This window comes from Thamnophis sirtalis, unplaced genomic scaffold (genome assembly GCF_051295495.1).
Source record: "Thamnophis sirtalis isolate CommonGarterSnake01/CBP01778 unplaced genomic scaffold, rThaSir2_p1.2 scaffold_12, whole genome shotgun sequence".
Taxonomy (NCBI): Eukaryota; Metazoa; Chordata; class Lepidosauria; order Squamata; family Natricidae; genus Thamnophis; species Thamnophis sirtalis.
This window is the reverse complement of record NW_028261392.1, coordinates 36,841,504-36,867,723: the sequence shown is the minus strand read 5'-3', so window position 1 is coordinate 36,867,723 and position 26,220 is coordinate 36,841,504. Positions and strand designations below refer to the sequence as shown.

At 40.1% G+C, this 26,220-nt stretch overlaps 1 protein-coding gene across 1 annotated transcript in view; it reads right to left on the bottom strand.

The window, feature by feature from the left end:
* The window catches only part of GABRG3 (gamma-aminobutyric acid type A receptor subunit gamma3), a 451,797-nt gene that overhangs the window by 399,399 nt on the left and 26,178 nt on the right, over nt 1-26,220 (bottom strand). The window lies entirely within an intron of this gene.

The following is a 26,220-nucleotide window of genomic DNA, read 5'->3' as shown; positions in this document are numbered from 1 at the left end:
GATGTATATACTACTTTCATCCTGTTCCTGCCAGAGATCCTAAAAGTGCAACAATTGCTGTTTATGTCCCATATCTACTGTAGACCCAAAACCCAATTAAAAGAGCTCCAGACAATCTGTTTCATCCAGGATTCTCAGGAATTATAGTGGAAAGTAGGAAACTGGATGAAAATAGTCTTGGACGTGATGGGTTGTTGAGGAGAGAGCCACCAATGCCTCTTTAAAAGGGGTGGTGAACATCTTCTGCATCAAGAATGAATTCACCATCACTCAGATCTACCCACATGTCTCCTCTTGAGTGCCCTTGACCAACCAGGAGGGGCATGGATCTAATTCACAGTACAACTTATTTGTTTGTGGTTTATTATTTTATTTTATCTTTATTGTTTTTCAAATAACTCAAGGCAGTGAACATATTCAGCATCCCTTTCTCCTATTTTTCTGTCAAGAATAACTGTGTGGTAGGTTGGACTGAGAAAGAGTGACTGATCCAAAGTCACCCAGTTGGCTTTTCATGGCTAAGGCAGAACTTGAACTCATGATCTCCCTCTTTCTAGCTTTTGCTTTAACCACTAGCCCAAACAGGATGGTATAATACTGTCTGAAGGACCTTGTTGACTGCTTCAAACCAGATGAAACTTCTCCCAAATAACTGGATGAGTTTACTCTCTGAGCATCTCCACAGGACCTATCCTGTTCTTGGCATCCAACTGAGAATGGATCTGGTGATTTTACCCACCAGATTCAAGAAAAATCCCTCTGCATAGCCTGAAACTTAACCTTCAGGCCTCCCTTTCCAGGAGGGCCACTCTTATGGCCACAAGATAAGTCTTAATAGCAGCTACCACCCACACCCTAGAAAAATCAACTGAGCCACAGAGCACAGGCTATAGAGCAGAGAATATGCCTGTCAGCAATTTCTCTGCCCTTCTTTACTGTACTATTAATACTTCAGTCACCCAACTACCCAACGGCCTTCCTAGCATATTTCCTGTTGGAAAGGGTATGTGTTCTACATGCATTTTCTTTGCCAAGGTTTGTTTATTTTATTGTCTTCATTTGCACAGGACCTAGTCTCTTCCGGCTTCCACTAGCTTTGCTTTGAACTTCCCGATCAATTTATTTAGTGTTATTTTGGACTTCAAGACCCATTTCCTAATCTGAAATAAAAGTGACTTTCTATTATTGGAAATTTCAATAATCATCCACTATTCTGAAGACCCTCAACCTCTCAGCTGACTTTCTGCAACCCCAGAGTTAACCCTAACCTTTTCTTATTAATCAATATTTCATGAATAGAATTCACTGACCAAAATGCAACACCAGCATTATTTACAATGTTTCTCCTATTAAGTCTAATATGATTCTTTTGGACTTTTTTTTAAATGAACTACTTACTAACAGTTGCTGTAATTGGGTATGTATAGTTTAATTAAAAGAAGGACTAGGGAGTAGTGTTCCAATATCTAAGAGGTTGCCCTAAAAAAAGAGGGAGTCAGTCTATTCTCCAAAGCACCAGGAGGCAGGACAGGAAGCAATGAATAGAAACTAATCAAGCAGAGAAGCAATCGAGAGCTAAAGAGAAATTGTCCTGACAGTTATAACAATGAATCAGTGGAACAAGTTTCCTCCAGAAGTTGTGGGTGCTCTAACATTGGCGGTTTTTAAGAAGAAATTGGTCTGAAATGTCTGAAATGGTATAGGGTTTCCTGCCCGAGCAGGGGGTTGGAAGAGAAGACCCCCTTCCAATTCTTTTATTCTGTTATTCATTTACTGTAATAGCTTCCGATTAGTGTTTCTAACTGATTTTATAACTTGGAATAGATTCTAATAACTAAACTTAATCAGAGTTGTGAGAAAGATTGTTATTTCATTTTCTTTGCTTGTTGCACTTCCTCAAGAGGGCACCTAATTAGGTTTTTTGGTTTTTTTAAGCACAATTATTTAGGTCATTTCCATCTCTTTGTCACATACATTTTCTCACAAGTATATCCAAAGTGACTGAAATAATTAATAGTAATTGGTGGTGGGGGACAACAAGACCATAGTATTACATTTCTTTTAATGCACCCTCCAAAAAACTTTGGGGAGAAATCCACAGTGCTTTCACAAAATAATTTGTCCATCTGTAAAGTATAGAGCATTATGGTCTTTTTGACAAATAGATCTTCCTACACAGTTTGCATTTGTTATCTTCATTTGATTAGGTTTTTAAAATACTTGTTATAATATATTTAAGTTCTAGATTCTTCTTTTATTTTTTTTGTCTCACACAATGTTTTACCTTTAGCTTTCTTGATCAATTGTATTTATTTTTAGAACTCCACAATCAGAATAACTTCCACCTCCATCCTCAGATTTAATAGCCTTTCTAAACAAGGTAATTTATGCTCATGTCCTTTGGAGGAAATTGAATCAATCAAACATGTCCTTCTTCACTGCCCCTTTTATTAAATTGGCATAAGGATTTAATTATATATTTGTTATCAACCAAGTACAGCAAAATAGATGCCGATCTTATTCATGTCCTGTTAGCACACTTCTCAGAGATGGCCTCTAAGAGAGTAGCTAAAATTGCCATTCCTATTTGTCACAAGAAAGTTGGGTCTCCAGTGTATAGAATTTTATGGACTTCCAAGGCAGAATTTTAAAACTACTTTTTATGAGTTTACTAAGTTCAGTAATAGTCAGTGTGAGGTAGCCCATTTATATCCATTTATTCATACCCATAAAGCTTAAAATTTAGCATTTTAGTCACTATTGAATGTTGTTTTTTTAGTTAACTGGTAACGTTTGTAGCTAACTAGCAATAGCAATAGCAGTTAGACTTATATACCGCTTCATAGGGCTTTCAGCCCTCTCTAAGCGGTTTACAGAGTCAGCATATTGCCCCCACAGTCTGGGTCCTCATTTTACCCACCTCGGAAGGATGGAAGGCTGAGTCAACCCTGAGCTGGTGAGATTTGAACAGCCGAACTGCAGAACTGCAGTCAGCTGCAGTCAGTAGCCTGCAGTGCTGCATTTAACCACTGCGCCACCTCGGCTCTAAATTTGTTATTCTAGATTTTTTTATATTTTACTTTTTCAATGATTAATTCTATTTAACTACCTTTATATCATACTCAACTTTGGTCTTTGTCAGTAATAAAGTGTAACCCAGCATTAGATTATTTCTACTTGTAACTAGGCCCTCTGAATCAAAATGAACCTTATTTAATAGGAACAGCAAAAGCATCTGCAAAGAATGTCAAAAAGTCAAGATAATGAAAGCACCTGCATGATCAAAAAACCCTAGCCCTTTTTATGTGTATTAATTCATGTTAAGAACCGGGTAAGGCTTCGATTGTATGATTTTTATGACAGTCAACTGCATTGATGCTCCTGAGTAACATGTATATTGTGTGCAGGATAAATCAATCAAACAAAAACTTATCTCCAAAGATTCATTTTATTGAATGAGATGCTTCTGAAATCCCCTTGTCTTTTAGAGTTAAATCTGTTAAAAAACAATTATGTGATCTTCTTGATAGTAAGCTACTTTTCATTCAAGTGGAGCACATCCTTTTAGATAAGCCTGACTTGTTACAAATGTCTTACACATCTATATCTCTCTAAACATCCCATCATCTTATATATTGCTTATTTCTACTTGTCTAGCTGCTTTTAGAACACTAGTGTTTTAGGGAAGGCATGTTGGTAGTCCTAAATTTTAAAATTTGTCTTCCAAGATCATGTGACCATCATCAATACTGAAAACCTCAGGATCATTTGCTCTTTTCAGACAGACTTTAAGACTATTTTTATGGTTATTATTCTGAGATGCTTTTGTACTATGGTGTGCTAATATTTAATCTATGAAGGTATCTTTTAGCATCTGTGTCTCTCTCATCTTCTCCCCATGACCTATTTTGGCCTCAGGGGAACAAACATATTCCTTAGAATCCAAGGAATAGAATAGAATAGAATACAGTTAAAAGGGACCTTGGAGGCCCTCTAGTCCAACCCCCTGCTTAGGCAGGACACCCTACTCCATTTCAGACAAATAGTTATCCAACATTTTCTTTAAAACTTCCAGTGTTTGTACATTTACAACCTCTGGAGGCAAGTTGTTCCCCTGAGTAATTGTTCTGTCGGGAAATTTCTCCTTAGTTATAAGTAGCTTCTCCTCTTGATTAATTTCCACTCATTGTTTTTTGTCCTACCCTCAAGTGCTTTGGAGAATAGCTTGACTCCCTCAACTTTGTGGCAGCTCCTGAGATATTTGAACAATGCTGTCATGTCATCCCTAGTCCTTCTTTTCATCAGACTAGACATACACAGTTCCATCAACTGTTCTTTATATGTTTTAGCCTCTAGTACTACTCTAATCATCTTTGTTGCCCTTCTCTGCACTCTTTCTAGAGTCTCCACATCTTTTTTATATTGTGGTAACCAAAACTGGATGCCGTATTCCAAGTGTGGCTCTTACCAAGGCATTATAAAGTCATATTAACACTTCATGTGATCTTGATTCTATCCTTCTGTTTATGCAGCCTAGAACTGTGGTGGCTTTTTTGGCAGCTGCTGGACACTGTTGGCTCATATTTAAGGATTCCAAGATCCCTCTCACAGTTACTACTAATGAGCAACGTTTCACATATACTGTATCTGTGCATTATGTTTTTCTTGCCTAAATGTAGAACCTTACTTACTAATAGCGATGATTGCACATCAGAAATCTCTGCCTTGGGAGATAGCCATATGATACAAGCAGAGGTCGTATTCAACCAGTTCAGACTTGTTCCTTTGAACTGGTAGCGGAAATCACGGGTAGGCCCGCACATCCGCCCTGGCTCTATGCCATCCTATTTAGGCACATTCTTGAGGCTGGGTGCATGCACAGAAGGCCGGGTACGTGCACGAAGCAAGCAGAAGCACATGCGTAAACAAGTGGTAACAAAATGTGAAACCCACCAATGGATACAAGGCACCATAGACTATATAGAGTTTCCATATCCATGTTGGCTATTTTTCTACATCCCGATTATTTCTGCCTGGATTTGGCAGGCTAATTTACCTGGAGAGCTAAATTACTCAATAGGTCAGGAGATGGCATGATCTTTAGCAAGAGTTTAACTATCTGCCACAAAAATCCTCAGTGATGTATAGATAATAACAGTGCATAAATATCTATATATTCGAATAATTTTCTTTGCACATGTAATTGGGAGATGACCTAGCACTGGAAAGAATTTGTCTCTATATGTTACTGGTTGTACAGGCTTTCTAGAACAAACTGAAGGATAGTTTGGGATTACGTTCATACAAATCACTAACTCATGATTGCTTAATTCTATCATAATTGGCCAGGTTTACTGAGCCATGTGTTATGCTTATAGGTTATAGTTATAGAAAGAACATTAGCAGACAATACCAAAAGAATTAATCAGTGGAACAGCTTGCCTCCAGAAGTTATGAATGTCCCAATACTGGAAGTCTTTAAGAAGATGTTGGATAGCCATTTGTCTGAAACAGTATAGGGTTTCCTGCCTAGGCAAGGGGTTGGACTAGAAGACCTCCAAGGTCCCTTCCAACTCTGCTATTGTATTAATTATTTTATGAAGTATCTGTGAGCCCAACCTATGGTAGGCCCCAATGAAACTTCCATACTCAGAATTAGATACTGCTGAAAAGCAGCTACAAATAGAAATAATACAATAGGTTTTTGTCTAGCTGCCTGTGTGTGAGGATCTTAGGCTCAACTTCTCAAGAATGTAATTCTACATGACTTTGACTCTGAACCACACAGCACTTCCTATATTCTTATCTGTACCTAAACACTATATCCATCACAGAATTATTGAATAAAATATTTTAAGTGATTGTCAATGCTTCTAAGCCAGCAACGAAACTAAATATAAATAAGTAAATGCTTTAACACATGTTGGTTATAAATCTTGCCAAATACGTTTACATGGATCACTATGATTTCATTAGTAAATAAATGTATGGTGAAGTGGCTTTGAACTGGGAAATTAGGGGTTCAAATTTCTGTTCAGCCATGGCATCAATGGAAGTCTTAGGCACTTTGTAACTGCCTACCTTACCCTCCTTCACAAGATAAAGGTAAAGGTTCCCCTTGTACATATGTGCTAGTTGCTTCCAATTCTAGGGGGCAGTGCTCATCTCCGTTTCAAAGCCAAAGAGCCAGTGCTATCCGAAGAAGTCTCCATGGTCATGTGGCCAGCAAGACTAAACACTGAAGGCACATGGAATGCTGTAACCTTCCCACCAAAGGTGGTTCCTATTTTTTCACTTGAATTTTTTACATGCTTTCAAACTGCCAGGTTGGCAGAAGCTGGGACAAGTAGCGTGAGCACACTCTGTTACGTAGTGCTAGGGATTCAAACCGCCAAACTGCTGACCTTTCTGATCGACAAGCTCAGCATCTTAGCCAATGAGCCACCACGTCCTATCCTTCACAAGATAGTTGTACATTAAATGAGTGAAATAAATTGCTGAACTGTTTGAGTTCATTTTATTGCAAATTTGCTGTGCATTTCCTCCTCTACCTTACATCACTCTTATTTGAATGTATACTTTAAACATTAGTGATCAAATTAAAAAAATGAGTCAAGAACTAGAAATAAGACTGATTTTTTTCATTTATATTGCTTCAGGACAGTAAAATGTTTGCTATACAACTGTTTTGACCATTTAATTAAAGTTAGGTATTCAATATAAATACAAACAAATAATTAGGAATATCAATCTGCATTTCTAAAGCTTAATATTTTTGTCTAGTGATGAAAATTTATGAGAAGAAACCAGCCAATGATTTTGCTAAATAAAATCCAGTATGATTTTTAAGTTGCTTTATCTTCTCTCCATGACAATTTGGGAAGTTAAAAGAACCAGAAATTCAAATTGTACTAAAGAATAATGTTAGATGAGCAGAGTCCTAGATGTATCAATCAAAAAGGAATTTGAAGTCATTGCAACAAATACTGCTAATTAATGTAGCCCTGGCTATCATACAACAGCAATTTTAGTACAGTTCCTGCTCTAGAGAGGGGAAAAAAACAATGAAATAATAAAGGCAGTTCTAATAGTATATAATAGGCATAATTTAAGACACATTATGTGGACCAATAAAAGGCACAGGGCAGCACAGTTAAGGATCCCTAGAATTTTCAAACTATTCTTCTTGTAGGAATAATTGAACTTGTTGGCTCATCCCATCTTGAAAAGAATTCAAGTGGCTTGTCAGCCTGCCTCAAATAGTAGCCATTTTACTCAAGTGTAAGAGAGAAGGCCTTTAGAGCTGATTACATTTCCCTTCCATTTACTCCTGCCAAGAGAATGTTTAACTTCTGGGACAGCTCTACCACTTGGGAGAGAGAAGCAGCTGCCTGGCACTGCAATAGGTACTATGTAATATGCCCAGTACTTCTAAAATAGCTCCTTCCTTTCAGATTCTGTAAAGGATATTATCCCATTCCATAATAAAGGAGATTTCCACTACCATTCACTTAACTATTCTGAATGGGATAGAGGAATCATCTTATCCCTTGCCTCCAACAGTAATATATTTAACTCTGTCTTACTGACAGACAAAGCTATCACAAATCTATAGCTTCTATCTATAGCAAATCTAGACAGCATACTAAAAAGCAGAGTCATCACCCTGCCAACAAAAGTGCATATAGTCAAGGCTATGCTTTTCCCAGTTGCAATGTATGGCTGTGAAATTTGGACCATAAGAAAGGTTGAGCACCAAAGAATTGATGCCTTTGAACTCTGGTGCTGGAGAAGACTCCGGCGAGTCCCTTGGACTGCAAGACATCAAACCAGTCAGTCGTAGAGGAGATCAACCCTGACTGCTCTTTAGAAGGCCAGAGCCTGAAGATGAAACTCAAATACTTTGGCCACCTAACGAGAAGGAAGGACTCACTGGAAAAGAGCCTAATGCTGGGCACGATTGAGGGCAAAAGAAGAAGGGGACGACAGAGAATGAGTTGGCTGGATGGAGTCACTGAAGCAGTCAGTGTGAACTTAAATGGACTCCAGCGGATGGTAGAGGACAGGAAGGCCTGGAGGAACGTTGTCCATTGGATCACAATGGGTTAGACATGACTTCACAACTAACAACAACACTGATAGACATCTGCATCTTCTTTAATTTGTTTCTAATTTTATTTTATTATTTTGTTTCCAATTTTATTTTATTTTTATTTTATTTTATTAAATATGCAAGACCGCTCAAAGCTACAGTGACTATAGCATATAGTAAACAATCCTAAAATGAAATCAAAAACTAAAATTTCATCCCATTAACCACACAAGACTTTGCTTCCAATACCTGAATAAGATTTCCCCAGAATCCAAACCTGAGCAACATTATCCTCAAGATACTTAGAATAATTCTCACAGTAGTTTTGTAGATGATCTAGTGATACATTCCTCTCCAGCAGGGAACAAGTTACTTTAAAATGAGCCCCAGGATGGCTATTTGTTGATATGATCAAAGCAGGGGGAGGGGAGAAACCATTTTGCTGCACTTATCATCATATTGTAATTCCTAACATTTGACTTCAGTTGGATTCATTTTTTGTTTCCTCCAATGACGCTTTAGGTTTTTTTCTGGGTTTCATCTTTCAGAATTCCTTGGAAAACCAAAGTTGCATCCCAGGATTAAAGAAAGTGGAAAGCTGCAAAGGAGCATCCAATCCAAAACTCTGGTCACTATGACCATTCCAAGTTGCAACCAGGGACTCAGCCAAATCACTCAACAGATGGAAGAAGAGAAGAAGGAACCCATAGCTTTCTCCTTGACCTCTTCTTGTTGAAGTAAGCCTTGTAGGAAAAATGCTACACTCTTTTGCTTACTTATGAAGAGAAACGATCTCTCTTTAATATACAACATTTTATTATCAAAAACAAAGGACCATCTATTAAGGCCTTCATCTTAGACATTATTGGCACATTCAGAAATAAAAGAGTTGTCACTAAAGGTAATAAATCAACTCTCCCAGTTTAGCAAAGGAATACTAAAAGTTGCCATCTGCCTCATCTACATTGAGGATGAATGGGGAAAAAACCCAGTATTAAATCTGACTAAGGCTTCTATCCTAATCACACTTGCTAGGGAATACACTCCATTTAATGGAGCCTGGCTTTTTTTTCTTTAATAAACATGCATTTGAATGTACTGTAATTGCCAAATAACATTGCAGAATGTTGCAGAAAAGATAGAACAAGGGAAAAAAAGTCTTCCTTTGAGTGAAGTCTAACTATTCATTTCATTTTATTCAGTGGTGGGATGCTGCCAGTTTAACAACTGATTTGGTGAGCACGCCCTTTGCACTAGTGGTGGGTTACAACCAGTACACCCTGGTACAGTGTACCAGTGCCTGCCAGGAGCACTGGGTACCATTCCGGTACGGTGCTCCAGAGGATTCATCCGCCCGCCTACCATCCTTACCTGTATTTGAGCTATTTGGGGCTTCTGGGATCCGGAACCCACCACTGCTTTGCACACATGTGTGCTTTGCATGCATGCACAGCACTGAAAATGGAGCATTTAGAAGTTCAGCTGCTTACCTTCCAAGTCAGCAATGGTAAGTAAAACAGCCGAGGAGGAAAACAGCCATGCGATTGAGATGAGCTAGAAAGCAGGAAATAAGGACAGGATAGTGTGGCTTTTGATGTTTCCTCCCAAGGATAGTCTGGATTTTCCATCTATTAGCCTGGGGGGGTGAAAGCTTACACCCCTCAGAGAGGGCCCGCAACTTGGGTGACCTCCTGGATCTGCAGCTGACTTTAGAACATCATTTGTCGGCTGTGACCAGGGGGACTTTTGCCCAGGTTCACCTGGTGCACCTATTGCAACCCTATATGGATTGGGAGGCACTTCAAATGGTCACTCATGCCCTTGTCACCTCAAGGCTTGACTACTGCAATGCGCTCTACATGGGGCTGCCCTTGAAGAGTGTTCGGAGACTGCAGTTGGTCCAGAATGCAGCCGCGTGAGCGATATCGGGTGTACCTCGGTACACCCATGTCACACCTATTCTCCGCGAGCTGCACTGGCTCCCCATTAGTCTCCAGACATGCTACAAAGTGCTGGTGATTACCTTTAAAGCCCTACATAGCATTGGACCTGGATATCTGAGAGACCGCCTCCTGCTACACCCCTCCCAACGTCCGATAAGAAACCACAGGCTAGGCCTTCTCCGGGTGAAGTCGACCAGACAATGTCGACTGGCGACCACTCGGGGGAGAGCCTTTTCTGTAGCTACTCCAGCTCTGTGGAATGAGCTACCAGCAGAGATCCGGACTCTTCCCACCCTCGTGGCCTTCCAAAAAGCCACCAAAACCTGGCTGTTCCAACAGGCCTGGGGTTGCTGACTTTCAAATCAGGTTCAACCCCCAATTAAACCGTATGTGTGTTGTGTTTTTTAAATTGTTTGTATTGTTTATATTCTCCTCCTGTGTGTTATTTTATTTCATTTTGTATTTGTAAGCCGCCCGGAGTCCCCAGGGATTGGGCAGCATATAAACCCATTAAATTGTGAATTGCGAATAGAGCAGGAGCAGATGGGCGGGTCAAGATGATTGTCGGAGCTACTGGTTCACTCAAAGAGATCCAAACCAGTAGAATCCCACCCCTGATTTTATTGTTTCTAAGGAAATAATCTAACCAAACGTTTGTGTGTGTGTGTGTGTGTGTGTGTGTGTGTGTGTGTGTGTGTGTTTGTGTGTGTGTGTTTATATATGTATCTCCTTTAATGAAGATTTGATCAAATTTTGGCCAGCTTGTAGGGATTTATCTTTACAGAACAATAATTACAACATTTCTTCTTGACCTTAGGTTAACAGTATTTCAATGTTTCCCTTGATCTTACTTTTTTATGGAAGAATGGGTATCCAATGAACAAAGTTACAAGAATATAAATTCTATTGTGGATCAATAATAACAACATAAGAGTTATCTTGCTGGAAAAGACCCAAGGTTAATCTTAGGATTGTGGAAACTCTGGTCCTCCAAGTATTGCTGGGTTATCATTCTGAGAAGCACAAGCCTTTATTGTCTTAAGCCCCATCCTGTTTTCCACAGTAGATAACCAAATGCTTACTGAAAACTCACAAGCAGGATATTAAAAGTAACAAATATAGAACAAAGCACAGTAGGAAAGAATGGAAGGATGAGAAGCTCTAGATTTTACTAGTTGTACAGGCTTTGATAAAACTAACTAAAAGACAGTTTGTGACTAAGCTGACATATCTAATGTTTGCTTAATTCTAGTTTGGTGAATAAGGTAAAATTGGCTGGGTTTACTTACCCAGATATTATGGATTATAGGCTACAATTGTAGGATCTGTATGGCACACAATGGCAAAGACAAAGAAATCATGTTATGATTTACAGTGATATCTGTAACTCCAGTTATGGGGGTCACCACACTATGGAAGGATGATCTAGAAGTTTATTTCCATGCTGAAGTTGAACACTGAGATATACAGAAAAAAGAGCAGGTACGTACATTTTTTTCCTGTAGATATAATCTACAGGACATTCATTTAGCCATATCTAGAACCCTCTGCAATATAATAAACATCACTTCTATAGTCATAGACCTTGGCAGGAAAAAAAATGATCTTGCTAGTTCTCTCAAATCTGTCAGTCATATTACAAATGGATCTCCTCCATTTTGTGCTGCTTGTCAAATGGATCAATCCAAAAAAACTCATTTCAAAGTGCTGTCAGCCACCATAGAATTATGTGTGCTGTATATCATAGGTGGAAAAATGATTAAAGGTTGTCACAGCTGCTATCAGTTTTCACAAATCAACTTCTTTGAAACAGTTCTTGGTACAGGGTAGTTATTTTCCATAAAGGGCAAAGAAAATGTGTCCAAATTTCAACACTTCCATGCTAACATTTAATCTATAAATATTTAGAGTTATTATGTAACTGTTTGCTAGCTATATCTGTAATATTCAAACAGCATAGTGTGGATTAAATAGGCTTCTGATGAAACTAATGAAAACATGAATGAGGAGTACCCTGATTTAATGACACACATTTTATAAAAGCAACTCATAAGGAAAAAAAAATCTGCGTTAATTTGTGCCTTCAACACTGCTACACCTTTATTATTTAAATTCTTATGTAGCATTTCAAAGATTACACACAAAAGATGACTTTAACTTTGATATATCTATTTTGTTATCTGAATGCCAGGAGAAATGAATAAAATTATCTCTTGAATCTATTTCTCAAAATAATTATTCCTTCTAAAATGCGAGATTGTGAACATACTGGAAAAGGACCAGTCATATAAAACAATTCACAGAACTTCTTGTCCCTGGTGTGTGTGCTGATTGTAGCAGGAATTCCTTCTTATTATCTCAGGACGTGGGGGGGGGGCGGATTATAAGACCTCATCATCAGTCAATGAGTAACCAAAAAATGCCGAGAGCATTAAAACAGTGATGGGAAACTGTTTTTACTATTAAGTCTTGTTAATCCTCTACAACATAAAAATTGGAATGTGTGCAGGTAAAGGTGGCTCAGCAAGCCAGATCAAAAAGTGAATGGGATTTTCAAACACTACAGGATTATATAGCTGTTTTTCAGAGTGGCCTGAGAATACAATAATGCTGAAATGGCATATCATTAGTCCAAGACTTCCACGCTTTTGCTCTGAGACAGAAGGAAAATGTGAATTAGTGGTCCAGCATATTCAGATTAGGCAGCTATTGAATGGCACTTCTTGAAATAATTGCATGAAATTGGCATGAAGTACATGTAATCCTCAATTTCTGTTGCTAAGCAAGAGAGTTGTTCTGAGTTTTGCCCCAGTTTATGACCTTTCTTGCTACAGTTGTTAAGGGAATCACTGCAATTGTTAAGCTAGTAACACAGTTGTCAAGTGAATCTTGCTTCCCCATTGATTTTGCTTGTCAAAAGGTCGCAAAAGGTCACACAAGGTGATCACATGACTCTGGGACACTGCAATGGTCAAGCATCCAAATTTTGATCATATGACCATGGGGATCCTGCAACAGTTGTAAGTGTGAAAAATGGTCATAAGTCACTTTTTTCAGTACCATTGTAACTTAGAACAGTCACTAAACAAATGGTTGTAAATTAAGGACTACCTATGACAAAAATACTTGATTTACTAATCACCACTAGAACTCTCCTCTCATGTAGACACGGGTACATCTTTCTTTGGCTCCCACTTACTATAAATTAGTGTTTGTTCAATGCTAAATTATCCCTTCCTCCATTTTCTCCTCCCTTACATTCCCTTGCAATTATTTTATTTATTACTCAATTTCCCCCATTCTTATTTTTCTACAGAATAACAGTTTTGAAACCAACATCAATTTGTGAGTATAAATAAATCACCTTTCATTTGCAGGTTTTTTAAGAAGTGATTTGGGTGGAAGGTAAGAGTCATGGAACAAGGAGAGTGGAGAAAGTAGGGAAAGTAGCTTGGAACAAAACTGATGCAGAAAGAATAATCCACGAGTAATAGAAACACTGCAGAAATTGGATGTAAGGAACATGGGTGGGCTGCTGGATTTGTTTGCATGGTAAAGAAACAATGATATGAGGACTGATATGTGTGAAATTTGGATATGGAGGTGAGGGATTTAATTGTGTTCCTGCTCTATTTTGATTTCTATAATGCAGGGGCATTCTACCTCTATAAAGGATAAATAGCAAGCAGATCTTCTGCAGCTTTGTAAAAATATGAATATTTAAATATTTTTAAATATAAAATATATTTAAAAATAAATAAATAATGTGACTGTTAACCTACAGTCATCTACTTGGCTGCAATAAGATGTTATATTAACTTGATTCCAATTCTATCCATCCACCTGTTTCCTTATTATAATTTCTCCATATTCTTTTGAGCCTTGGTTTTGTTTTTCCTTTAAAATCCACGTTCTTTTCTTTCCATTGTGGATAAAACAGAGTTTAAGAGGCAGTGCGTCATGGCTGCCATTCTGCTAAGCTAGGCATCTCAAGCTGACAGCCTGATATCAGTAATGGAGGGAGGAAGTGGTGGGGAATAGGGACGTAGGGACGCAGTGGTGGGTTTCCATTTTTTACTACTAGTTCACTCTTGAGCCTGACATTTCTGCACATCTGGGCAGGTGGGAAGAGCCTCCCACTGCCGCCACTACTGGTTCGCCCAATCCCGGCAGAACTGAGAACAACCCACCTCTGGTAGGGAGGGAACTCAGAGGAATCTAAACCAAACTGTACCATCCCATGGAAAGCACCAGCAGTCTCAAGATCACGCTAAAAGAATGCAGAGCCCCCAAGTGCACGAAGACAGGGACCGTTTCCTAAACAATTTGTTAACCCCCAGTTGGACATTGACTTATAAACATGGGGTTGGCTGGGAACAAGGAAAGTTAACTATATCTTTTATGTGTGAAAATCTCAGATTCAGCTTTGACTCTTCTGTAACCACTTTGACTTTTGTAAAGTATACTTTTGGCTAATCATAGACCAGGAGTTTTTCATTTCTAATTTACCAAGTGGGGACGGTTGACACTATGCATCAGATATTGTTCAGCAATCTATTTTGTGCATTTGTATGTCCTTTTAATAAAATGTGTAGGAATAGTTTACGGCTTCAACATCAAGCTAAGACTTTTGTAAGTGTACTTTCCAGATTATAGCAGCACTGCAGTGTGTTTGACACATTTAAAAGGGAAGTGCAATGTTATAAAAGATTCTTCTCTCTTTTGGCATTTTAATGACTATAGTAGGAACAAAAATGCCAGATAAAGAAAATCATTTAGGAACAGTATAATCATGCTCCTCAAAAATGAAAATACATGTATAACGTGACCTATCATTCTTGTTGGTCCTGAAATAATATCATTAGACTTTGCCATGATTGAAAACACTGAAAAACAATCTTCAATTGTATTAGGGATATGACTCATCCAGACATACCAAAGTCATCCTGCTATGATATTGGAAAGAATTTCAGAAAGAGAATTGCAAATTAATATTGAGTCAAGTAATAGGAGCTATAAAGATTGTGACTTCCAACTTGAAAATTAACACTATTAAGTTTATTGCCATTCAGATGTTGCTGAGCTATTACTCCTAACAGATAAAACTAGGATAACCAATCATGAGTGATATAGTGAGTAATAATTTAACAACATTTGAAAATCACACCTGGAGATACTTATGCTGCAAAAGGATGAACCTACTATCTTTGCATGGACATTTTAAAAAATGTATACCAGATCAGATCAAAATTCTGAAAGACCAATTGAAATCAGTAACTAGTTTAAGTCCAAAGAATGACTAAACCTCAATCCAATTCAGTGAAAATCAGAAACAAAAAGAGAAGCTGGTATTTTGATCCAAACTTTCTTATGAGCAATTTAGTTATTTAATTCAATTTTTCTATTTTATGTCATATAAAACATTTTTTTTCTAGGATAAATAATTTACAATACATGCTGTTAAATGTATTCTAGCTAAAAACTAAAGATTAATAATTAATAATAAACCACATCAATAATATAGGGAAAATTTTAAACAATACTTATACAGATATACATGAACTTCCATAATAGATTTTTTTTAAATAATGAATTTGTTTAGTGATAGTTTGGGCCTAGATTTAATAATCTAGATAATCTGCAGTTGAATGTTGACTCATACAGCTAAATAATATACAATATTTTATTAATGTGAAAAAAACTTTGTTCTGAATCTTCAGGACTGAAGACAAGATCCAAAAATAGCTAATGGGAGTATTTTATTTTTCCAATTTGGAAACTGGAAGTTGAAATTTTAGGTTAAAAGATTGCCTGAGCCTCAGTATACTGCATGTAATTCCTTCTTGCAGACATTAATGTGCTGATTTAATCCACAATCCAAAGTAGTTCTTTTGATTAGAGATATACTAATCTGCATGAGAAAGCAACAACATTCTTGGGGTAAAATTGGGCTTTGTTGTATTTGTGGCATAGTGACCAAAATTGCCCAAGTCAACCAATATTTGACCATACCTATAACAGGGAAGAGTGAATGTGGTATAAGTATTACCAAGGCTGATACCCTAGTCTTTCCATATCTTCTTAAAATACATTGCTTAAAAGCTTTGGTTGTTCATTCTGAAGGAAGGCAACCTGGGCTAAAAGTTATTATATTAGGTAACATGAATTGATGGGTGGAAACGAAAAGAGAATATTGAAAAAGCAATCAATCCAAAAGAATGGATATTAATTGTGATTCTTTGATGAGCAACATCTTAGAAAGAGATGCATTCTATTTGAATATGTGATTGAAGTCTAAGTCTCTTCAAGTGTGCCCATGGCAAATGAATTAATCTAAAGCATGTTTAATTTGATTATGTTGAAAGAGGAAAATCATTAGTGAAACATAACAGGGGTGATGAGAGAGCCTGAGAGTGAGTCAGAATATTTTTTCATAGGGTCAGAAATAGAACTTGGGGAAAGGGTTTGGGAGAAAATGAAAGAAATGAAAGAAACTTGGGAAAGGATAATGACTGTAGAAAAAGAAAGAACAAATCCTATATGTAAAGTATTCATCGATTTGTATTTTAGGCACAATGAATGGTGAAGTAAGGTGAGGTGAGGTGAGGAAAAATTATGAGGATTATATTCAGAACAGAGTGAAGAGAATTACGTAAAGTGCAGAAGTATTCAAGTTATTCTGAGCAGGGTATGAAAAAGTAGGTTTTGTGGAAAGATGAAGTAAAAGAGGCTGTGGATTAGAAAATGTGCAGATAGGAAATGGTTATTGCAAAACAAAAGATATAATGTGCATAGGGCTAAGATAGTTGCAAAATTGTGATAAAAAAGGAATAGTTAAGATTACATTGTGATTTTGATTGAAATATTTTTTAACTATAGATAAAGAAGCTAAACAAAAGGCATTTATTTTACTTATTTATTAGATTTTTATTCCTCCTTTATTACTTTATAAATAACTCAAGGCAGCAAATATATATAATAGTCATTCCTTGTCCTGTTTTGCCCACAATACTGGGAGATGGATTTGGCTGAGAGAGAGTGATGGCCTCTCCCTCAGTTGGCTTTCATGCCTAAGGCAGGACTAGAACTCCCAATCTCCTGGTTTCTAAACCAGCACCTTAACTACTACACCAAACTTTAATAGAATCAATGAAATTAAGAATAAAAATGTTCAGGTGATTAGGATGAAGTGAGAGAAAGGGATAACTAGAAAAATAATAAAGCACAGATGTGGTTTGCTTATGGAATTACTGAACAACATGTTTGAATTGTTCTCTTTATTGTTCCCATACATAAAAGGAAAGGTAGAAAGGACGAATACCAAACTATAAAGGGATTAGTTTGTTAAGTGTGCCTGAAAAGATGTTTGGCAGAATTCTGACTGAAAGGGTACACAAAGAATCAGTAAAATTTGGAGAATACAGTCCAATTTTATGCTTGGTGAGGGATGCACAAATCATATTTTTCCTGTTCAGCAGATAATTAAGAAATGAATGAATGAGAGGTGGATAAAAAGCTGACTTTATGTTTCTTGACTTAGACAATGTTCATGATAAATGAAAATAGTTTGAATTATGGAAAATTTCTAGGAATGTGTCATAAAAGCAAGCATATAATGGAAAAAAATATGCATAAAAATCAATAGACTTCTTAGAAAATGATTCAACATTGAGCAGGGAGTGGACAAAAATGTGAGTTTCTGCTACTTCATATAAATATGGAATAATGTGTAAGGGATACTTGTAGTTACACAAGTGTGCTGACTGGGGACATGAATGGATATATACAAATAATGTTGCACTATCCACTGAGAACCCAAATTACTTCCAACAAATATTAGTTAATATGATGCAACAAAGGAATCTGATTAATGTGTCATACACCCCAAAAAAGTGTTTGTCAAAGAAAATAAGGTGAATGCTTGTAAACTCTACATGAACTGAGAAAAATTGGGTAGATAAATGCATTTGCCTACCTTTTATAAACTTCACTAAAGATTAAAATAAATGAAGAAATGTATAACTGTTGTAGAAATATAGTAAAAATCAAAGTATGGATAAAAGTCAAGTGACTATCAAGATAATGAAGCCTTTGAACGTTGGTTTTTAAAAGATGATTTCAAATATTGTGAGCTGAATGTATATGAGATGTGACTTTCGTCCTAAGAAGGATAAATATATTGAAATCACAAATACAGCAGGAAAGGAAATTTCAAAGCTTAGGACACACGATGCATATGGATTAACTATAGAGATGAGTGTTATGTACAATGAAGCACATTGAAGTGGCTTGGACATAAAGAGGGACCAAATGGTTGCCAAATATATATAGGAAGAATGAATGGCTTGAAAGAGGTCATGGTTGAATGGAGTTGATGAGATCCTAAATAAAAGAGTGTGAGAAATGTAAAATGTAATATATAAATTGATAAAAAGCAAGAGGGGTTTGCAGGCTAGAATGATATGGAAACAATATTGAATGTTGTTGATATGGATGTAATTAGATTTTATTTTATCTCCTGCATTTAATTTCTTTAGCTCAATACTTCTTGTTCTTTTGCTGCACTCAGCATCAACACTCAACTGAATGGAAATAGTTTGATAGGCATGTTCATATAAGTCTGTGGTGGGTTTCAGGTTTTTTTAGAACCTCTTCTGTAGGTGTGGCCTGCTTTGTGGGAGTGGCTTGCTGGGCATGTGACCAGGTGGGAGTGGCTTGCTGGGCATGTGACTGGGTGGGCATGGCCAACTTATAAAATGTGGTGAGACTCACTTAACAACGCTCTTGCTTAGCAACCAAAATGTTGGCTCAGAAACTTTGGCACTTGAAGCACGCAAGTCTGAAAACTGTCAAGTTGCAAGACCCTTGCACTCCTAACCCTTTAGGAAAAAAAACCCTAGGGGTGTTCAAACTTGACAGCTTTAAGACTTGTGGACTTCAACTCCCAGAATTCCTCCTCTCACTCTTCATCTTGATGATGTGAGGACAGGTGGGGGGAGGGAGCTGGAACTGGTTCTAAATGGCTCTGTAGATTTGTGGAAGCTCTTCTAAAGAAGAGGTTAGAACTGGCAGGAACCCACCATGATATAAGTGTATATTTAACTGTGTGATTATTGCTTTACAATCTATAGGCAAAAATGCTCTGAGGCCTAGTTTTGTGACTCAGACCTTGTTTCAAACATTGCAAAAAATTGAGGAAAATTTCAAAAAAAAATTGACATGGGAAGCAGTATAGCAATAGCAGGGATGTGCAGTCAAGGGAGGCAGGGCCTCACCACTGTCATCATGAAAAGAAAAGAAAATTAAAAGGAAAAAGGCTCAGGTAGTTGCTGCCAGAGTCACACTGAATGACACTGCTTAGTGCTTAACTGCAGGAGGAGGAGAGAGAACCATGTGCCTCCTTTAATCTTTATGATCACTTGAGCAGAGTTAAACAAGGGTTAAAAGGTGAAAAATTTCTTATGCAAAGGAGGCACGTGGTTCTCTCGCCTCCTATAGAGGGCACTTTATTTAGAGATTTTTTTTAAACAGTTAAGCAGAGTGATCCATTGGAGGCTCTGGTAGCAGCAGCTCTTGCTTTTTTCTTTTTACCTTTTTTACATTTTCATCATGGCAGACAAGAGCAGAGTTGAAATCCTCTGTGACACAGCTGGAAAAGGTATGTGGGTTGGAGGAAGGGGGGAGGAATTCAAAATTATTGTAATTTGTAAGTAATTGTAATTTGTATTATTGTGATTAGTTTGTGTGTGTGTGTGTTTTACCCGCCTCTGCTGGCACATGGGCTGGCACTTTTTTTTTGGTGGAGCACGGACAGCTCCCAACCCCCGCCAAGTGCCTTTGCTGCAGACCCGGGTATGGTGCTGGCTGCAGGCTGGGACAGCGGGCGGGCGGCGGCAGCAGTGTGGATGTCAGGCTCGGCAGTGGTGGGGCACTTTGCATCACAGGACCTTCGGCGGCTGCCGCTGCCACTTCCTCCACTGCAGCCGCTTTCCCCTCTGCCCTGGCCGCGACTTATGCCATGTTCGGAGTGCTGCCCTTGGTCAAGACGCAGAGCCTGGAGACCCAGGTATGGTGCTGGCTGCAGGATGGGGTAGTGGCCGGGCGGCAGCAGCAGCAGCAACAGCATGGATATCGGCCTAGGCGGCGGCAGGGCACTTTGCATCGCAGGACCTTCATTGGCCGCTGCTGCCGCTTCCTCCGCCACTTTCCCCTCTGCCCTGGCCATGGCTTATGCCGCGTTCGGAGTGCTGCCCTTGGGCAAGACACAGTGCCCAGAGTCCCTGCTGGACATTGCGGCGTGGCGTGTGGTGGAGAAGTGGCCCTTCCAGTGGGTGGAGGAGCAGTTCGAGTGCATCCTGGAGCCCATGTAGCACCACATTGTCTACTGGTCCTTCCCCTACAGCGAGCAAGAGATCTGCATTTGGGCTCCGGTGGGTGGAAGCGGTGGTGGGAGAGTGATGCCATTGTTTCTCTCTCCCACCCCTTTCCTCCTCCATGCCCCGCTTTGCTTCCTGTCCCAGAGCTTCAGGTCACAGTCTCTTCGGAGTCCCTCCCTCCCTCCCGCATTCTTCAGGCAGACTCTCTTGGCTCCTTCATCTGTACGGTCAGGCACCCTCCTCTTGCTTCAAGCCACCTGAAACCTCCACGTGAACCTTTTTTCCTCTTAAGTTTTCTTTATTCTCGTTCCCTCTGTCAGTTCCCTAAGAATACAGCCTGGCTGGGCACCTTCCTTCTCCCCACACCAGCCCTCCCCCTCCCAGTAGCTTCTCCTCCTTTAAATCTCTTTTTGCCCGCTGTCAAGCCACTTTCTTTCTTTTTGCCTCACCAGCCATAAACCTCACTGCACGTCACTGAGCAATAGCAATAATAATAATAGCACTTAGGCTTATACCATGCTTCACATTGCTTTACAGTCCTCTCTAAGCAGTTTACAGAGTCAGCATAATGCCCCCAACAATCTGGCTCCTCATTTTACCGACCTCAGAAGGATGGAAGGCTGAGTCAACCTTGAGGCAGTGAGAATAGAACTGCTGGCAGTTGGCGGTCAGCAGAATTAGCCTGCAGTACTACCTTCTAACCACTGTACCACCACAGTTCCTAGTATAATAACTGTTTAAATAAATACTCCAATACTCCAGTACAATGTTATTTGAAAGAATATATGGTGGATCATTTCTATATATATTTATTTGCTCATATTTCAACAAATCTTTTAGACTTTTCAAATTACTGACATAATTAGATGCATATAGAAACTTTAATTATTCCAATAGAAGCTTTAATTATATGAATCTGCAAAATTATTTGACTTCATATCTATTCACTTTAAAATCTCATGGTTTTACATACAATATTTTAATCTATGTATATCTTCTTTTTCTCAAGTATCCAAGTTAGTGTTTTCTAACACAGTATATTTTTTATAATAAAGTAATACCATCTTTAAACTAGAATATTTTTAAAATAAAGTAAAATTTTAAGAATTACACAAAAGCAGTCCAAAATGAAGACATCATTTTTTCTGCTGTAACTGAATAATATTCATGTCACCCTTGTACCAGAGTGATAAATAAAATAACATCTGATGTAAAATGTTATGTGAAGAAGAAGTTCCAAATATTGAATAAGACCAGTCTTCAGTTATAATTCATTTAACTACTGATGGCATGAAGAGCTTTAAGCAAGATTCCCACTAATAACTGGAACTTAGAAGCAAAGTAATATGGGAAAAGGAGACCCTTGGATGGCCTGGAGCATTTTAAAGCTTAATAAGTCAGCAAAATATTTCGAAATGTGTTCACACTAAGCCTAGCTGCCCATTCTTTTTAAGCACTTGCAATAATGCACTCAGAGCTGCAAGTCCAGCTAATAAATTGTCTATTAAAACTGAATCAACTTTTCCCTAGTTCTTTGTAAAAAAAAAATGTAGGGTACCTTGGAAATAATTAAAGTGTAGCCCATATGATCATATTGTTTTGTTTTAAAAGGATCTCTAGCTTATTTTCAGCCAGGTTCCTTTGACGTTTTCCACCCAGGGTTGTCAAACTGGCGCCCCACGGGATGGATGCATCATGCCCAGGATAAGCCTACCCCAGGCCTGCAAAGGCAAAAAATGTTGCAATATGTCATGTGATCAAGTTTGACACCTGGGCTCTAGACATTATCCCTGTTTTTTTCATATGTTTATGGTCTGAGGTACAGGTAGTCCTCAATATACATCCATTTATTTAGTAACTTCAAAGTTACAATGGCACTGAAAAAGTTGACTTATGACCATTTTTCACAATTATGACCATTGCAGCATCCCTATGGTGACATGGTCAACATTCAGATGCTTGGCAACTGGTTCAAATTTATGACGGTTCCAGTGTCTTGAGGGTTATGTGATCAGCTTTTGTAACCTTCTGACAAACAAATTCAATGAGGAAGCCAGATTGAGTTAACGATCATGTTACTAATTGAACAACTGCAGTGATTCACTTAACAACTGGCAAGAAAGGTTGCAAAATGGGACAAAACTGTGTAATACAGCTGTCTCCCTTAGCATTGCAAAGTTTTGACTTAACTCTGGTTTTGTTTTGAGGTATACAAAAGTAGATTTAATCAGTAGAAGAGAGGGAGAGAGAGAGAGAGAGGGAGCGAGAGAGTGTTTAGGAATAATGATATCAACATCATAAGTCATTTATCCACCCTACGTGTTGTTGTGATAGGCAGGTTTCAAACTTGACATCACAATGGATTATTGTAATTGATAGACAGAACATATGAGTTTCAGTTAACACAGAGTATGAGAGGAGATGGATTATTATGAAGTCCTTCCATCTTTTTAGATAGGAGGACCAGAGGTGTGTTCCTACTGGTTCGGACCAGCCTGCCATGCCCCCAAACTGGTTTTCTCAGCGGCGCCATAGGCACCGCCATCTTGTTTTCTGCTTCTGTGCATGTGCAGCAGCATTTTTTTAGTACTGTGCATGCACGCATAGCGCACATGTCCCTGAGCGAACCAGCAGTACCAGCAGCCAGAGCCCATCCCTGAGGAGGAGCTTTATTCAATTAGGAGAATGTAAACAAATCTCAGAGGGAATAGAAAAAAAGCTAGAAGATGATTACTAGTGAAGAATGAAAGCTGACTATTCTCACCCAGCCTCAGAAATTCCAGGAAGAAGGGATTTTCAGGTGACTGAAACTGAGGTCGCTTCTATTTTCATGTAAAAAATCTAAGAAAAAGTCAACAGAGCACTTTGCTGTACCGTATGTGCTACTGAGTAATTCTATTTCTTTCTGTTCCAAATTGCATAGGATGTTTAATGTCAATTTCTTTCATCCATGCATGAATACAAGAATTTGACCTTGAAGTTGGGCTTTGTTGCTATTGTTTCTTTTAACCTGAATTACTAAACTGTACTCTCTTCTATTTTCCAAAGGGGGCGTAGCAGAACACTCTCTTGTTATCTGCCAGAATTCTTCTACTTACTTTTATATATTCTGATATACACTTTTGGCGGTTGCTTTCTATTTATTTGCAGTTGCTAGACTGCCAGATTCACTGGAAAACTGATTTATATTTTCCAACACTTATTACCTGCTTTCCGGGGACACGGTGGCACAGCAGCTTAAAGACACTGGATTTGTCACCCAGGGATGGTTCAAGCCCATGACACTGTGTGGTGGACTGAGCTCCTGTCATTTGAATCTCAGCTCCTGCCCACTTAGCAGTTTGAAAGCATGTAAAATTCAAGTAGATAAATAGGTACCACTCCAGTGGGAAAGCTAGCAGCATTCCACGAGGAACCAAAACTGGACCCCTCAAGAAGAGGGTTACTGGACATCTCCCATATGCTGCTAAACATCCGGTGCAAAGCTAGTTTGCCCCCTGTGGTAGAGCGAGTGTGTGAACAAAATGAACAAGCAATTTTAGGCCAGAGCTACTCTGTTCTAAAAAGCATTGTAGACTCCCCTGGTATGCCATATGGTTAAAAAAAATCTGCATTTAATATTTAATGCTAAAATGTGTTTTTTTAAAAACTTTTTAATTATTTTTGCTGTTTTTAATTATCTTGCTGCTATAAGGCCAGAAAGCGCTGTATAGCTTTTCTTCTCTTATCTAATAATTGTCTAAAGCAGGGGTCGGCATTCTTAAACATTCAAAGAGCCATTTGGACCTGTTTCCCATAGAAAAGAAAACACAGGGAGCCACAAAAACCTTCCCATGCCTGACTATTTCCTGAGCACCCACAAAACTAGCATATGTAGTTGAATTAAACGTTCTGTTTTCTTCTGAAACTTTTCTTTTCTTGGATTTAGCCATGGTTGGCCTTGTGGGGTCAAAGAGCTCAATAAATCACATTCTGGCGAGTGTCACACCGTAATTTCCAGAACGCTTTATTAACAGGTTTAAACAGCAACGGTATTCAGGACTCACGCGCAGGACAGCACCACCTGACAGCTATTTATATGGATAGCTGTCAGGCGGCCAGCCAATAGGAGTGGAGCAAATATCCCGCCAGCAGCCAGCCGCACCTGGACCAATCAGGATGCGGCGGAGCATGACTTGGCTGCCGGCTGCGTCAGGAGGACGCAACACCCCTTCCCCCGGATGGCGCATGCATAGTCATCCAAATATTTCGGCTGACTGCGCATGCGCTGGGACCGCCTTAGTTCGGGTGTGGTCACCGAAGAGGACGGTCGTGGAGGAGGAGCTCTGTCTGGGAGGTGGAGCGGAACTCGAGGCCAAGCCCCTAGCCTCGCACCGAAGCTGGCAGGCAAGTCAGTGGTCGCGACGGCTGGTGGTGGGAGGTCGCCTGGTGGTGTGCGCCGTGGTGCCTGCGGTTGCGGCTTGAGGCTAAAGTCCGGAGGAGAGGTCGGAGTGGTGAGGCCTTGTGAGACGGCCGGCAGGGTCATTGCGCGGTGGCACAATTGATCTACATGGCGCCGCCAAATTCGTCCGTTGGCAAGTTGGACCCTGTAGGAACAGGGTCCCGTTAGTTCCTGAACCATGGCCAGAACCCATTTAGGCTCGCACAAGTAATTTTGGGCAAAGACCTCCTCCCCCACCCAGAGGGCCCTGCGGGTGGAGTCCTGGGAAACGGAGAGGGGAGAGAAATGGAGGTGCAGCCGGTCCAGGATGGTGCAGAGGCGACGGCCCATGAGAACCTCAGCAGGGGTTTTTCCGGTGGCGGCATAGGGGGTAGAATGTTGGGCTCGTAGGTAAGTGCACAGGCGGGTAGGCCAGGGCAAGGGGCTCAGGCGGGCCAGGCTCTCCTTGGCGGAGCGAACAGCACGCTCCACCATGCCGGAGGGAGCCACCGGGGCGTGGCAGATCCCCAGGCTGGCGAGGTAGAGGCGGAATTCAGCGGAGGTGAATTGGAGCCCGTTGTCGGTCACCAATGTATCAGGGAGGCCATAGGTGGAGAAAAGGCACTCCAGGGCGTGGATTGTGGCAGCAGAGGTGACAGAGCGTAGGTGGATGACTTCCACCCACTTTGAAAGGGCATCGACGACTAGCAGGAAGGAGCGGCCATCGATGGGGCCGAAGAGGTCCGGTGAAGGCGGCTCCAGGGGGAGGAGGGGATGTCCCATTCCCGGGGAGGGGAGGAGGGTGGGGCAGGCCTAACAGCCTGGCAGGTTGTGCACCGCTGCACCCAGCCAGCAATGTCGGGATCCATGGAGGGCCACCAGACATATCCGCGGCCGAGGGCCTTCGTACGGACGATGCCTGGGTGACCCTCATGGAGCCGGCGGAGCACCAGTTGGCGCAGGGCAGGTGGAACAACTACGTGGGAACCCCAGAGGAGGCATCCCTGGAGGATGGAAAGTTTGGTGCGGTGGTGGAGGAATGGCAGGACCTCAGGAGCCCAAGTATCCACCATCCAGCCCCGGCGAACGGCGTCTAAAACGCGGGACAGGAGGGGGTCGGAGGTGGTGGAGGTGGCGATGTCCGAGGCAGAGAGTGGCAGCTCCAGGTCGTCGACTAGGAACACACCGGAGGCCATGGAGGGGGCGGGGGCGGTGAGCGGGAGGGGCAGCGGACACCTGCTCAAGGCGTCCGCGTGGCCCATATGCTTGCCGGGCTGGTATTTCAGTTGGTAAGCATAGGCAGAAAGAAACTCGGACCAGCGGGACATGCACGGGGAGAGGATGGGGGGTGGCGCGATCCCCTGCCAGGATGCCAAGGAGGGGCTTGTG